The following is a 16,550-nucleotide window of genomic DNA, read 5'->3' as shown; positions in this document are numbered from 1 at the left end:
TTATTATCTCTCATATACAAATGTGACCTCTAAGGATAGATACATAGAATAAAAATTATTTTAAAACATACAGCTCTCTAAAAATTTCATGACTGAGTCTATTTATTTATCTACAATGATTTTACTCACCCCTTCATGGTATAAACAAAATGAATTAATTTCTTTTTAAAATTAAAACAAATGAAAGCAATGAATTTTCTGTGAGACAATTTTCTATTGCTTAAAAGAAAAAGTGTCTAAGCATACATATTAACTTATTCAATTTTTCATTCTCTCAGTCCACAGAATTATGGGTAACTAGTACTGTACCTGGAATTGGGCTAGGTGATGAAGAATAGTGCTATCCAAGAGAAAGAAATGCAATCCTTTTGTTCCCCAGTCCTATAATCTCAGGGGGTCAGATAAGAAAAATTAATTACCAAATATAGCTATATCTAAATTGGTGCAGCCACTGTGGAAAACAGTATGGAGGTTCCTTAAAAAACTAAAAATAAATTTACCATATGGTCCAGCAATCCCACTCCTAGGCATATATCCACAAAAGATGAAAACTCTAATTTGAAAAGATACATGCACCCCGACGTTCATAGCAGCACTATTTACAATAGTCAAGACATGGAAACAACTTAAGTGCCCATCAACAGATTATTGGTTTAGAAAGATGTGATATATATATACATATATATATGCATATATATATACACATATATATGCATATATATATACACACACGCACACACAGTGGAATATTACTCAGCCACAAAAAAGGATGGAGTATTGCCATTTACAGCAACATGGATGAATCTAGGGGTTATCATACTAAGTGAAGTAAGTCAAAGACAAATATTATATGATATCACTTATACAAGGAATCTAAAATATAATACAAATGAACTTATTTACAAAACAGAAACAGGTTCACAGACATGGAAAACAAACTTACTGTTACCAAAGGGGAAATAGGAGGAAAGGATAAATTAGGAGTTTGGGATTAACAGATACATACTACTATATATAAAATAGATAAACAACAAGGACCTACTGTATAGCACAAGAAACTATATTTGGTATCTTGTAACAACCTATAATGGAAAAGAATCTGAAAAATGATATATATATATATATGTGTGTATAACTGAATCACTTTGTACATCTGAAACTAACACAACATTGTAAATTAACTGTACTTCAATTAGAAAAAAAACCAAATACAACTATTGTGTAAAAATCAAAACTGAGGTAAATACATTGAGGGAAAATAGGAGATTCTGAACTGAAGTTCTGTGCTGCTCAAAGAGGGTCATGAGACTTCCCTGGAGTATTAACAGTTCATAGAAGTGTTGAATATTGAGAGAGATCCAGGCAGGTGAATGGGGGAGGGGTGGCAATGAGAGCCGGCAACAGTTACTGCTGTACAGCGGGAAGCAGCCTTAGAGAGATCAAGGTGCCTTTCCAAACACTACCTCTACTGAAATCCAAATCCAAAGGAAACAAAACCAATTCGTTTCTTTCAAAATGGCTTCCTGATTTCCATTAGTTTCCCTGCCTGCTTTTCATCAGGTGAACTACCTATATTCTATCAGATGTAATCAAATTTATTTGGAGACCTGGGCACCTATAGAGAACTCTGCATTTAGTAGGGTCTGATCAAATAGAGAAAGTGCCTTTCTGCTACACTATACTATACTTTGTCCTGTTTATGCTAAATAGGACAAGAGGAATTCCTATAATGTAACCAAGAAATCTGGTGTGTTGTCTTCTGTTTGGTTAATCTGTGAAGCCAGTCACATGCGTATGCTGGGCGGTATTCAGAGAAAGCAGTAACCAGGGAGCTGGCTGTACATTCAGCAGAGAGGAGGTTGCTGAAAGAGCCAAGTTATGAAAAGAGCATTGGATTTCTAGTTACACCAAAATCCTAGCCTCTGTTTCAACAGTGGTCAGGAAACAACTTCTCCTCCTTGATCCTCTATGTCCTCCAGAAAGATGGAGTTTGATGACATGCTTTCTCTGATTCCCTTCTCATTCTAAATAACTCGGGCTATCCCTCACCCTGGCAGGAAGTAGGGCTGGCTCTTCACAGAGAGAACTGCATTCAGTTGTCTTAGACACTTATAGACCAACTGCAGCCTCTGAAAAAATACAGCAAATTAGAACTCCTCAGCATTGAATTTACACTTACAGTAGGTTCTTTGGGGCTGCTCTTCCTAATGGGGAACAAATCACATTCCAGGTACTTGTTTGGAAATTATGCTTTAAAGAGATGAATTGCTGTGACATTTGATAGGGTGGTATTGTTTAAAACGTTCTAGGGCTAATCTGTGGCTAATGAACAAGACTCCTGCAAGTGTGATATAAACAGTACGGAATAAATCAGTGTTCTCTCTGCGTTAACTGAGTGTCAAGTTCGCATTAGTTTTATGGTAGCAACACTACTCTATTGGAGCATATGGAACTTGGACTCCTCCAAAACCCTCAATGGGGAGATCTCACTGTAGGACTTGACAGATGACCCTACTGCATGCTTCCTTGTTATATCTGGCGCATGTGTTTGAGGGTGTTGAAATCTTAGTGTTTCTAATTATTTCATCCAATGTCTAATGACATCTTCTAGCATTCTGCCATATACACATTAAGCATGTCCAGTTTTGTTCATGTTTCCAAACCAGCAATGCATATCCTTTACCTATGGCATGCATATGAGTTAACCTCTGATAGGCAGCCCCCTGTAAATTTACCTCAGTTAGCTAAGGCCAGTTTCTGCTGGCTGCCACCCAAAGAAACCAGTCTTATAGTTCTACTGCATTGATTCTCCCTAGCTCTTCCCAGTTTGACATCTTAATTCCCTGCCTCTGGAATTCACCAACATGGTGCTTGTCCCTTAATACAGAATTGAATTGAGTTGGTTTTTGGCCAGGGTGGGCTGGCTTCCAGTTAATACACAGTAGCTATGAAACGTTGTTAACTCAGATCATCAAAACATTTGGGGTCCTGGAGAAGATCTCTTTTAGGATTTGTGAACAAAAGGATGATTGCAAGAGGAAAATTCTGCAATAGAAAAACTGTTGGTTTCAAATATCCTCTGTGTGCTCACTAGCAAGTTACTCACGCTCAATAAGCCTCAGTTTCTTCAGTTAAAAAAAAATTCATAATATTGATGCTAAGCATTGATGAAGGATTAGAGTAAATGCTTCTCTTTTCAACCATTTCTCCTTTCTTCTATTCTCTTCTCCCATCTCTTTTCCATATTCCTTTTTGCTTACTCAGGCTTCTCTTTTTATGCTTGTCTTGTCCTTTTGTTTTTATGTTATTGTTTTCATTCTCTCTCTTCATTATTTTTACTAAGAACAATATCTTCCACCCCTTTAATGGTTGTGATGGGTTGTCTCTTCCTGCCCAGCATGATTCCCCCCAATCATTTTTTTTCTTGTTAAAAGCACTGTGTATAGATTGGAGGATTACCTTATGCCATATTATTATGGAGAGACTTTCAATTCAATTGCTCTGACTTCTTCCAGAAAAATGGTGAGTTAGGGGTCCAAGTAGACCGGTTAAATACTTTCTTCCTTTTTTAATTTTTATTTTTAACATCTTTATTGGAGTATAATTGCTTTACAATGGCGTGTTAGTTTCTGCTGTATAACAAAGTGAATTAGCTATACATATACATATATCCCCATATCCCCTCCCTCTTACCTCTCCCTCCCACCCTCCCTATCCCACCCCTCTAGGTGGTCACAAAGCACCGAGCTGATCTCCCTGTGTGATGCGGCTGCTTCCCACTAGCTTAAATGGAATGGCATAAGCACGGATCCCCCACTGTAGATTCATCTCATCAATGCACCCTGAAGAGACCATCCATTAGATCCTTCCCACTAGATTTCTAGACTGATCCTGGTGCTTTCCCCTTTTGATTCTGCAATTTGATTTTGTTTTTTTTTAATTTCAAGCTACCCCATCTTCTCAACAAATCTCCCTTTTTGCTTAAGTTAACTAGAGTATGTTTATGTAGCTCACTTCTGAAAAGTCCTTAATGATTCACCCCTTTCTTTTTCCCTAGAAGAGTCTCTCCTACCTCAACTGCAGCTGCTCAACCCAAATGTGTAATAGAAAATACACATGCAGAGGCATGCTTCACGGAACAAAAGTGGATGTCAAACTGTGTTTGAAAACCCTCAGTTAGGGATCCAACACAGCCTGCATGCCTCTCTTCCAGTCCACGAAAGTGGGCTCTGGTGGCTAGAGTAATAGAGACAGAATATTTCAGTATCATCCAAAGACCTAGGGAGAATCTGGCCAATGTTAAGTGCTCTTCTCAGATGTTAGACAGCAGAGGTGGGGTGTGGAAGTCCCCTGGCTCACAGGATGTGGAAGTCTCTTCCTTGACTTTCCTATTATCCAAATTCATTTATCACAGAGGTACATTTGATCATGTTTAGGGTCCCTTGAGCTACCTTCTCCCAGAGGTATTACTTACCACTTTCACCTTCTACTGAAGCTCGATTCTGTGAACACTGTTCTTTCACTTCGTATGTACACACACACACACACACACACACACTCTCACACCCCTAAAATTAATTTTTCTTCTCACCCAAGAAGAATCCCAAGGATTCTGGGATAATGGAAATCCTCACTGAAATTTGAACCCATGTAGATCCACCCACATCTCCCTTTGGGCATAAGCATGGACTCCATTGAACTTTGGCTTCTGCTTGCAAGCATGGCTATCTCAGCACAAGGCAGCACATATTTCAGTTACCCTTATTTTTAATTTCATTGAGTTATATTATATACCTATATACTTGTAGTGATCTGTAGAGGAGAATTTAAAAGGATTGTAAACCTAAAGAACAGATTGGGTTGGGAAACTTTCCTCTACAAAATCAAGAGCTCTTTTAGTCTCTGTTGGTTTTCCCCCCTCCAATTTAAGAGAAATAACATTTTCCAGTGCAAAAGACTGAAACATTACATGTTTTTTGGTGACAAGCATGTAAAGAACTTATGCTAGCCTATTGCACATAAGCAATAATGTAACTGCTCTCTAGCCTCATTTCCCGAAATGGTCTAGAAAAATTGAAAGATACATATATCGTGGTGATGGCATTATCATCACATCAGGATCTTATTTATCTGAGTGGACTGTTAATAGCTTCATGCTTAGGACTCAAGTCAAGGGAATTTGCCTAGAAAAGACCCAGGGCTTTAAATATTCCCTCTGAAATGTGGGCTGCTGATGCACATTGCAATAGTCATTTGTCTGCTTATTAGTTTAGAGAGTTTGTTGCACTGTAATTGCAGGGAGAAAAAGCTTGCAATCCACGTGGCTCATTCCACCAGTCATTGGAGGGTATATTTCTCTCCAGGGAACAAATCACTGTTTTTTTTTTCCTCCTGGAGAAGCTTACAGTGCGATGGGCTATAACCCCTAATAGATACGATACATCTTCTCTGAAGAACTTACAAAAGAAATCAATGGTTTGTTTTATACCCATTGTCTCCCCAAATTCCCTCGTACATTTGCTTCCCCTGGCTTGGGTAACTTAAGAGCAATCACACTTCATAATAAAATGTTGGCTCATAAACATGGACTTGGGCTAGAAACTTTGGTGGGGCTCATTTATTTATAGCATTAATTGTGATCCTAGCACAAAATAGGCTGAAAGAACATCCAAAAAAAAGAAGTAAAAAGAAACAATAAAATTGATAAAGTACACATCCACACAGCATTGCTCTGTAAAAAGTATAATGGAATCACTGAATCTGATCCCAAGGAGTGTAGTGTAGACAAATGAGATTTAGTCTCAGTATAATGAACTTTGTAACAATCAAAACTACCCAGTGATGGAAAAGGATGCTTTACAGTATTCTGAGTAAGTTCTTTCTCAAAAGAAAAAGCACAGCAGAAGACAAATACTCCTGAACTTGGAGGCAGAAGGAACCAATCTATTACATTTAGTAGCCAGGTGGATTTGAACAAATTTCTTAGCCTCTTTGTCCCTGTTTTCTGTTCTACAAAATGAAGATAATACCTAGCAACAGGATTTTAAAGATTGAATAAACTTGTGTGTGTTAAATGGCTAATGTAATGCCTCAAACATGTTTGATATTCAGTAAAGGTTAATTTCATGCTTTTCATCAAGACCAAATATTTAAGTATTGCTCAGGATGTGGCCAACTGATGCTTCATATCCATTTCCACCATCTCCTGGTGTATCACCTGTACTGCTGAGCACAGAAGGCAAGAAACCACCTTTTCCAGAAGCTCTTGGAGCTCAGGATCAAGATGTAAGTTATGTCCCACTTATTCAGCACACGCATGCAACTTTTGGAAGGCAAAATCGCAGCCAAGGGCATCTTCCTGCAGCTTTGGAAAATTTCCCTCTGACAAGCAAAGTTGTGAAGGAATCAGTGTCCATTTTCTAGCTTCACAGTATTGGGAAGCAGTTGTGGTGGGGAAAGATTCTGAGCTCCAGTGTCCACATGCTGGTAGCTGCTTCCTGATTCTGGCTTCCTGGTCATTGAATCAGAGCATGACAATTTGTTCTTGAACTCAGTTGCAGTGGGCTCCTATTGCCCCTTCTTCCTCACTTTAGAGGAATATCTATCCTAGCAGGTTGGTTCTTCACTGTTCAGCATGTTCCTCAGATCCCTCCAAAAAATTTACAAGCAATTATTTTTTTTCAAATCTTTCTTCTTTTTTTTTTTGTTTTTTGTTTTTTCACACACATGCACTGTATTTTATTTTTACAAGAGATAAATAAACTGACACCAAGCATTGTAAATGGATGACCACAACAAAAGCAACAATGATTGCAATTACCAAACACGAAACACACTCATACTACGTCATAATATTGACATTCAGTCCAGTAATCCTCCACTGTAACAGTTCCTTTACTTTGCAGTGAAAATTGCAAGTCTCTTTCTTCTTCAAAATACTTATGGTGGTTTATATTCGTTGCCCCAAACTCTGATAAAGGTATATAACAGGGGTCCTAATAGTGCACAGTTCCAAGAAGAATAACATCATCTACAATTAAAAATTAAGGAGAATTTTCCAATAAAAATTAACAAAAATTAAAAAATAAAATTTGGATTAGAAATTCAAAAAAAAGGAGAATTTAAGAATAGGACATAACCTTGTAAAGACTTGCGAATTTCATATCTTATCATGAAGAGAATATTTTGAATTAATTGCAAGCTTGTAATTATTTTGCTTTATAGAGAAACTTAGTCTTACCAAAGTAAACTTACAAAGCATGTTTTAAGATGGTTATTTACTTTACAAAAATAATTTCTTTTAAAAAATAGTCACATGATAAATAAGATTTGAGGAGTAGTCAAAAAAAATAGAGAAGTTTATCTTGGAGCAAAGAATTAAAGAGAGACATAATAGTGTCCATTGTATGGAGAAAAAAGTTGTGTAACTTCTGAATAGAGAACCACAACTACTGGGTGGGGATTACAAAGAGATTGATTTGTTTCAATGTGAGAAATTTTTTCTAATATTCTACAATGAAAAAGCTGCCTTCAAAGGGGATAAACATATTTAGATAAGGAACAAAGAGCTGTTTCCCAAGGATAAATTACAAAAGTTCCTTAAGAAAGGAGCTAACAGCGCTTTGTGACCACCTAGAGGGGTGGGATAGGGAGGGTGGGAGGGAGAGGCAAGAGGGAGGAGATATGGGGATATATGTATATGTATAGCTGATTCACTTTGTTATAAAGCAGAAACTAACATACCATTGTAAAGCAATTATACTCCAATAAAAATGTTAAAAAAAAATTAAAAATTAAAAAAATTAAAAAGAAAGGAGCTAAATTAGGGGAAACTTGTGGTCTCTTCTAAATTTTGATATCCTGTGATTCTATGATCATTTATATTGTGACTTCACCATTTTACATTTAAAACTGATGTGTGAAAATGATTTAAGCTCAATTTTTCAGAAATATAACAATTACATAAATTGAGGCATAGATTAGATTGACATTAGTGCAATTAACACACATTGTTTTTGTAATATACCCTTAAGTGTATGTATGTATGTGTGTGTGTTTGTGTGTATATATATATATATACACACAAACACACACACATACATACATACATATAGCTATAGACAGGTATACACCCACAATGAACACAAATGTGATATGCCAGTTTATTAGTCATTTATCTGATCAGTAATTTATCTATTCATTTCTCTTTTCATCATTTAAGATGAGTGTCTGGAAGACCTGATATACATATAGTTTCTTTTGTTCATTATCTACTGAAATAAAGGAACAGAGCAAATTGGGCAAATGGGTCACACCAGTGATATATTCCGCCTTGATGTAAGTTAGAAGGCCTATCAAAAGGTGATTCTAAATCAGTTTCTTCTTCTGAACTCCAAAGTTTTTTCTTAATCCTATTACCCTCTAACTTAATGCTTATATACTTCACTGGTGTGTTAGAAACAAAACAAGAAAATCACAATGTATTTTGACCATAGGAAGAAAGTGTATGGCCTCCAACTTTTTTCAATTACTCTTTTTCTTAGCGAGGTAACCCTGGAATTAATACTATCTTAGCAGTTCACTTTATATATAAAGAAAGTATTTAAAAATATAATTTTCAATTGGATAAATTCTAACTTTCTGACTTGCAAGTAGATCATTCAGGAAACAGTTATTTTGTCTGGATGTGCTATCTTTATCCAGTACAGGGAATGATAAGTACCAATCACTTTTTGGTGGCATAAATCATGTTTAGAAACTTCCTTGAGTTCTGAGAGTCTCTGAGAAACTTCAGATCTTTTATTCCCTGTAACTACATTTCATTATATTTGCTTTGGGGTTTATCTGTTAATAGAGTCTCTTGATCTGCTTAACTGCCTCTTCAAGGAAAGCATATCGATAATACTGTGTAATGATATAGTTTTAAAATTTAGAATGATGTAAAAGGAAATTTTAATCTTCTACTAAGTTTGGCCTCAAAATGTTCTGGTCATAATAGTAATGTTTTCAAATTTATCATTCCTATGAAGGCTTCACATTTCACAATGCTTAACTTTGCAGCCAAGGAGTATTAATCAACCTTGTTAATAACTAGAAGATACATTCCAATCTTTACATTTTGTTCATAACTCTTGCCCATGACTGGATAGGTTAACATTTCCAAACTGAGAGTGCCAAATGATTATGTGACTTTCCTAAAATCATATACCAAGGCTTTGTTTAAAAATATCTTATATTTCACATGCATAATATAGTTTGAAGATCTCTTGGTCTATGAGAAGTTGATTGTATAAGTCAGTTTTGCTGCTTAACAGCAAAGCTCAGCTTAAAACACAAGCAGTTTGTTTGTTTGTTTGTTTTTAAAATCAGATTACTTGTCAGTAACTGTTCCAACTCTGCTTGCCTAAGCTGCATGTGTCTTCTCCCTTTGGGGTTGTGATTGAGGGAACAGCCCACATCTGGTACATGCCATGCTAGCAGCAGAAGGCATAAAGTTAAACAAAGCTACACAGTCATATTTAAAACTTGAATGTGGCATGTACAGAATCCACTAATATTCTAACTGCCAAAGCAAATCAGATAAGCTCAATATCAGTGGGGCAAGAAGTGCCTTCCTTCCACAAGGGAAGGGGAGCGAATATTTATAAATGTTAATCCAGCATGTAGGCCAAATGATAATTCTGGTTACCTGCATGTGTAAATGCCCCATATAATCTTATAAATCTTCTGAGATCTATTATCTAGCTCCACTAATTGTATCTGATCAAAAATCTCCTTTCTGCCAGGCATGTATCTTATCAGGTAGTTCTGGTCATGCTCACACGGCAGTATAGAATATGGAAAGAAGATAAGTTTTCAAAAGTCTGACCAGAGACGTGAGTTGAAGCCCCAGCTTGACACGAATCTAACTGTTTGCGTTTAAGTTAATTCACTTCCTTAGACTTTGGCTTCCTAGTGTGTAAAATTGTGCTAATACTAATAAATGCCTATCACAAAAGTTGCAGTGCGGTTTCCTGAGGTGCAGCATAGGAGAATAAGCACATGTGTAACCTGCAAAGCACTCTACAGATGCAGCTACTGATAAGAGAGTTTTGATAAGGGGTAAGAATAAGGAAATAAGAGAGTCATGACTAGACCTTGGTGATATGAATGGAGTTCGGAAAAGGATGTGGACGAGGAAGGAAAACACAATGCAGAATAGGAGAATGGAAGTTACAAATACATGCTGATAATGAATCACATCCACTTCTTTGACTCTATGCACAGTAGAAATAGAAAATGAATGCTATCACACTTCAGTTATTAAAAGCTCACAAGAGATTCCTTGGCTTTCTCTTCCTTTTCACCTAGAAAATACAAATGACATGGAAGACAGGAGATAATCACGTGTATATTGTGGGTCCATCACATAATAGCTGCAAGCTTCACTTTTCTTATCTGCTAAATGGGGATAATCAAATGAGTCTAACGGATTTTTCTGAGATAATTTTCATGAAAGTGCTTTAAAGACCATGAATATTACATACAGGAAATGATTCAGTCATCTGTAAAGCAAGAGACTTGGGGGGTCATTAAGAGCCTTTCCACTCAGAAGTTTTATGATTCTGGTATTATTATTGGCTTAGACCTGGAAAGGATGTTAGAGACCAAATAGTTCACATCCTTTATTTCACAGGAGAGCAAAATATTCTTAGTTCCATGATCTCAGTCCTCTTCTTTTATTGCGGTATAATTGACATAATATTATATTAGTTTTATATATACAACATAATGATTTGATATTTGTATATGTTGTGAAATGATTGCCACAATAAATCTAGTTTACATCCTCCATCACCATACATAGTTACAAAAAAAAGTGGGGTTTTTTGGTGGTTGCCAGAGATAAGGGTTAAGGGGTGGGCAAAATGGGTGAAGGAGGTCAAAAGGTACAATCTTCTGGTTATAAAATAAGTGAGTCATAGGAATTTAATGTACAGCATGATGACTGTAGTTAATAATTCTGTATTGTGTGCTTGGAAGGTGTTGCAAGAATGGATGATCTCTGTTCTTAAAATGTAGAGCAAGTATATTTATAATTCTTGCACCAAGTTTTTTGTTTTAGTTTTAGTTTTTGTGTCAGTATATATGAAAAATATTTTAATTGTAATGTTGAGATTGCTTGCTTTATTCTGAGTTACTACTGTAACTTACTAGAGTTCCCTTTAATCTTCAATTCAAATCAGTGAATGTACATAACTCCTGCTATGTACTGTGCTACAGACCAATACTTCTCAAGCCAACTACATAATGGAATCACCTAAGGAACTCCAAAATACTGATTCCTGGGCTTTTCCCTAGATATTCTGATTTATTGGGTCTCAGGCATAGTTTTTGTTTATCTGTATGTTGTTTTATGCTCTCCTGGTGATTCTATTGTAAAGCCAGGCGTGGGAACAATTTCTCTAGAGCCATCAAATTGAATAAGGCAAGATTCCTATGTTTAAGAAACTCAAAAAAAAAATGTTTTGTCAGACAGATGTGGAAAAATGACTTGCTGATGCTCTATAAAAGAATTATGTTCAAGACGGACCTGATCTGGGATCTCAGAGAACCTCATGAAGAAAGTAGAGCTTGAACTCATCTCAAACAAGAGTAAGGATTTCCTACCTGCTCAATCAAAAGAAGAGCCTTTGGGAAAGGGAAAAAATGGTCAAAGACACAACAGTTGAAGTCATCAAATGTATTTGAAGAATATCAGTAATAAGATGTTCACATGTAGAGTCTGAGGTGGGGAGTACGGCGGAGAGGAAGTTGAAGGAAGAGGCAAGAATCAAATCAGGAAGGGGTTAACTCCAGTTTGGATTTTATCCACTGAAAATAAACTGAAAAAATTTCTAGGCAACTGAATCATTTCTTCTTAGATGCCTCCCCCAACAAAGCCCACCCATCTCTCCTTGAAACTTCATTTTACTTTCTCTTGATCTGCTTTGGATTTCACTAATCTGGTTTTTTATATTCATGCTCATCATACAAAAATCCTGGAGGAACTCTGAAAGAATACCTCATTTGAAAAATGCACTATCCCCCAAATATTCTGTTTATGCAAATATACTGGTCTTGAATCTCATGGACCTTACCCTATTTCCATGATTCTAAGATGTAACTGATTATAAGAAACCACTTTGATTTAATAAAAACTATTTGTTGATAAAAAAAGAAGGAAATGACCACTGTTGCCACATTAAATATATTCCTCATTTGTAAGAGGCAGCCTAATTGTCAGATACATAAAAATTGGGGAAAATTGTGCATGTTTGAATCAGATAAAGAGAACAGATGTCGTTTCTTAAAGGCTCATAATGTGCTCTAATAATAAAAGCAAAGAAAATTCTGATCATTTACTGTAGCAACTCATGGGTTTTTTTTCTTTTTCTTTTTTTTCTGAGTTTGTGCTTATGTTCCCTCCAAAAAAGACCTGAAAGTCACAAATGGTGTCCAGAGGAAAGGGATAAAAGTGACACATTCTTTTGGATAAAATGTTCTTATCTAAACCTATGATCAATGAGTCAACTAAAAAACCTAATGTTTATTGACTGCTTCCAACATGTAAGGCAGTGTGCAAATTATTAAAAGATGAGGAAATGTCATTCTTACATTGACTCATTCATTCATACCACTTACTTTGAGGACTTACTATGCACCTGGCACCATGCTAGCGTCTGGGAGTACAAAGATAAACAGAGCATCATTCTTATCTTGAAGTGCTGATAGCAACATGGTTAAATAGAAATACACTGCAAGTCATATATGTTATTCTAAATTTTCTAAATCTTTTTAGAAAGTAAAAGAAATAGGCAAAATTAATTTTTATAATGTATTATATTTAACTTAATGTCCAAAAGTATGATCATTTCCACATGCCATCAATATAAAAATATTAATGAGGTAGTTTGCATTTTTTTCCTTACTCAGTCTGTGAAATCCAGTTATATATTTTTTTTTCAGTTATATTTTATATTTAGAGAACAAATTCAGAAGTTAAGTTATTGATAAAGCGAATGTTTTCTTATCAAAATAGTAAAGTTGTATTTAATGGAAAATTTTTTATAGAGCTTTAATTTTTAAACGTAAGTCAATCAAAAAATTCTAATAAAATTAAAATTCAGTTCTTCAGACATACAAGCCATATTGCATGCAACTAGTGGCTACCCTTGTTCAGAACCTGCTAGAGACTAACTAAAAGAGGAAGAGTGATTGCAGTAATGTGATAAGACAGAAGGCATGTAAGGAGCACAGATGAAGGTGAACTTAATGTTCCTTGGTGAGCTTGAAGAATCTCTTCAAGCTGTAGGAAAAGCAAGCATACAAGAATGGAGAAAGGGATTCGTGGAGAAGACACAAATGTAAGAAAGAAAAATGGTAGATGGAGAGTTTCCACTCTCTAGATTTACCATCAAAGTGGCAAGACTAAGAGACAACGAGTTAAATGTTGAACAGTTAAATGTTGAACCTTGTATACTTACAAATACAATGCAAGTATGAGCTTGAGAGATTATCAAAGGTATTGCAGAACACCTACATGCATACCACAGTTCTGCAACTTACTCTCTGCCTAAAGCTGACAGCATCTAGGCATTTCCTCATCCATAAAAATGGGAATCATAGTATCTACCATAAAGGACTATTGTGAACAATAAATAACATGCATTAAAATGCCCAAGGCATGTTTGTGAAATCAGAACGTCAATGGGAAAGACCATGAATGACTAAGTACCATACTCCATGTACAGGCAATCTTTTCCCTTGAGACTTAGAGGTGCAGTAAGACTTCAGGTTGCAGTGGTAAAGGGAACTCCTTAGCAGAATCAGGGGCATCTGAGCATCATGTTACAGGTGGGATCCACAAACTGGGGGAAGGGACTGCATTCCAGGTGTTGCTCTCATAGTAACTGAGTAGTAACCGTGGGGGGAGCCTGGAGAGCAAACGAGATTAGTGCAAATCCCTGCCAAAGAAGGAGACATGGGGGAGAAAGTAAAGGATAAGTAAGAGCCAAGTACAGAAGTTTAACTTTGAGAAAGACCAAAAAATATGAGGAAAGAGAAAGAAAAAAAATGAGAGGGAATGCCCTAGTACAATTTTTACTGTGGCCTCTAGACCCCAAGTAAATTGCCCTGTTTTGCCTTTCTGGTTTCTATTGATGCCAACACCTCCTCACTCACATGTTGCTGGTTATCCTTGGATGATGTGTGTATTCACTTCTGCCTCAAAGACATACACTTGCCCTTCCCTTTGACTGCAGTGCTTTTACCCTTGCTTTTCCTGCCTGTAGTTCCTTCTCATCTTGGAGGTCTCAACTCAAATGTCTCCACGTCTGATCTGCCCGTCTAGACCACTCCCAACCACACACCGAATTACTCCTACCACCTTAATTTCTGCTGCCTGCAGAGACCTGATTCCCACATGGATACATTCTCTTATTGTCACTCATCTGTCACTGCCCCCTTTCTAGAATGTAAGCTCCATGAAGGCAGTGATTTCATGTCTTTGCTTATGACCATATCCCTAGGACCTAGCAGGTGCTCAAGGAATATTTGCTGAATGAATGACTAAATAAATAATACACTATCCATAACATGTAACTTTTCACCAACACTGACACATTCATAACTCAAGCAGCTAGAGGCCAATAAAATGAATGTCAAAAAATGCTATGCCTGTTATAGTGTTTACTGGGACTCTCTATTTACTCCTTTCGAAATTCCTTCTCTCCCCTCATGATCAGCTTTTTATGCCCCTCCCTTCCTTTGGGATTAAAGCCTAAAGTTATTTTTTGGTGTCATACTCACCCTGTGGCTCCAGGCTATTTTGGATACAGAGCCTCAAATATTATAGTTCTGGAATCTGGAGAACTAACTTGTGACTCATAGAGAGGGGGAGAGAGAGAGAGAGAGAGAGAGAGAGAGAGAGAGAGAGGCAAAATGAGAATGGGAGGGAGAAAGTAGCAACCTAGAATATACAAGAAAATGTAATGAATAACTGTAACATCTGCAAGGAAATAAAGCTTCATGAAAACATAGGTTCAGGTGTTTAAGGGAATAAATCCTAAATAAAACAAAGAATGCAGATGTTGCTTGAAAATCTTGGAAGAGGAGCTATGTAGGTCAGGGAAAAAACTTGCAAGAAATTTGTAAACACTTCTTAAAAGTGAAGTAGATGTTTCAAAAGGACATGGAACTTCTTTAGCTCTGCTCTCATTCTGACAAAGTTTCTCCTTTTTGATCAGTCATGGTTTTTCCTAGGTTTTCATTTCAATACACATAAACAGGCCATGTATCTGGGTCAGCAAAATGGGTAACCATACCCGATGATTTCCTCAGTCCTCACACTTGGCAAAATCTCTGTAATGGTATCAGCTACATCAAGAATAGGGCTACTTCTCAACTTAAGGAGAGAGGGAAGAAATGATTGAATCCAGAGGATTCATTTTATAGATAAGATGTCTGAGGTTCAGAGAAATTGACACATTATCAGTCTTATAATTCCTAATTGCCTTAACCTCTGAGATGATGGTCCTTTCAAATTAATTCCAAGATGATTCCTTGCTCCCCAAAAAGTGTTTTTCATAATCTACTACCTCGTACCTGAAATTATATCAGTCGTTCAGTGTAATTGAATTTGATGGTACATGCCCACCTGTTAGTATGAGGAAATGTTTCCAGGCAGAGGAATACATCCATGTTCACTCTTCTGGTGCAGAGATTGGGGGATTCTGAGAGAACAGGGCAATAGACTAATAAATGCTGATGGGTCAAGGAAACATCTAGGTTAATCAGCACTCACCAGTGTTAATCATAGCTCACATTTACCGAGCACTTTGAATGTGTCAGGAACAGTCCTAAGTGCTCATTTAACCCTTCCAAAAACCCAGTCTGGTAGGTATTATTATTACAATGATTATTATTGTCTGCAATTACAGTTGAGAATACCGAGGTGCAGAAAGGTTAAATAACTGGCTCAAGGGACACATTTAGAAAGAAACAACAAGGATTCAAACTAAAGCAGTCCTCAAACGGAGAGAATCCATCCACTATACTCACCTTCTTCTCCAGAAGGACACACATATTGAACCATTATACCAGGAGGAAACATGGAGTTTTGGGAGAATGTAATCCTAGAATCTGATTCAAAGTCTCCCATAATCAAATGCTCCTAGGATCAGGGTCTCCTGATTAGAGGATACACTGACCTGAAAGTTGCCATTCGTTGCCAACATTTGCAACAATATTTGTACTAAATGGCTGTCCAATCTCACTACCTCTTAAAGATATCCAGTGTTAAGGAACTCACTATTTAATTTTTCATCTTTGTGCACTTTGACCAAATATAACAGATTTTTGTATAATGAACTAAAACGTCCCCAAATCTTCTATCCATTGGTCCCAATTTTGTTTCTTAGGGACACAGAGACTAAGGTTAATGCAACTTGTGGTTGGACACTTCATCTGAAAATAGTGACCTTCCTATCCAAGATTAACATTCTTATATCCTTAAGTATTTCTTTTATAAA

The sequence above is a fragment of the Eubalaena glacialis genome, chromosome 17 (genome assembly GCF_028564815.1).
Source record: "Eubalaena glacialis isolate mEubGla1 chromosome 17, mEubGla1.1.hap2.+ XY, whole genome shotgun sequence".
Lineage (NCBI taxonomy): Eukaryota > Metazoa > Chordata > Mammalia > Artiodactyla > Balaenidae > Eubalaena > Eubalaena glacialis.
The sequence above is the reverse complement of the archived record's forward strand: the minus strand, read 5'-3'. Positions refer to the sequence as shown.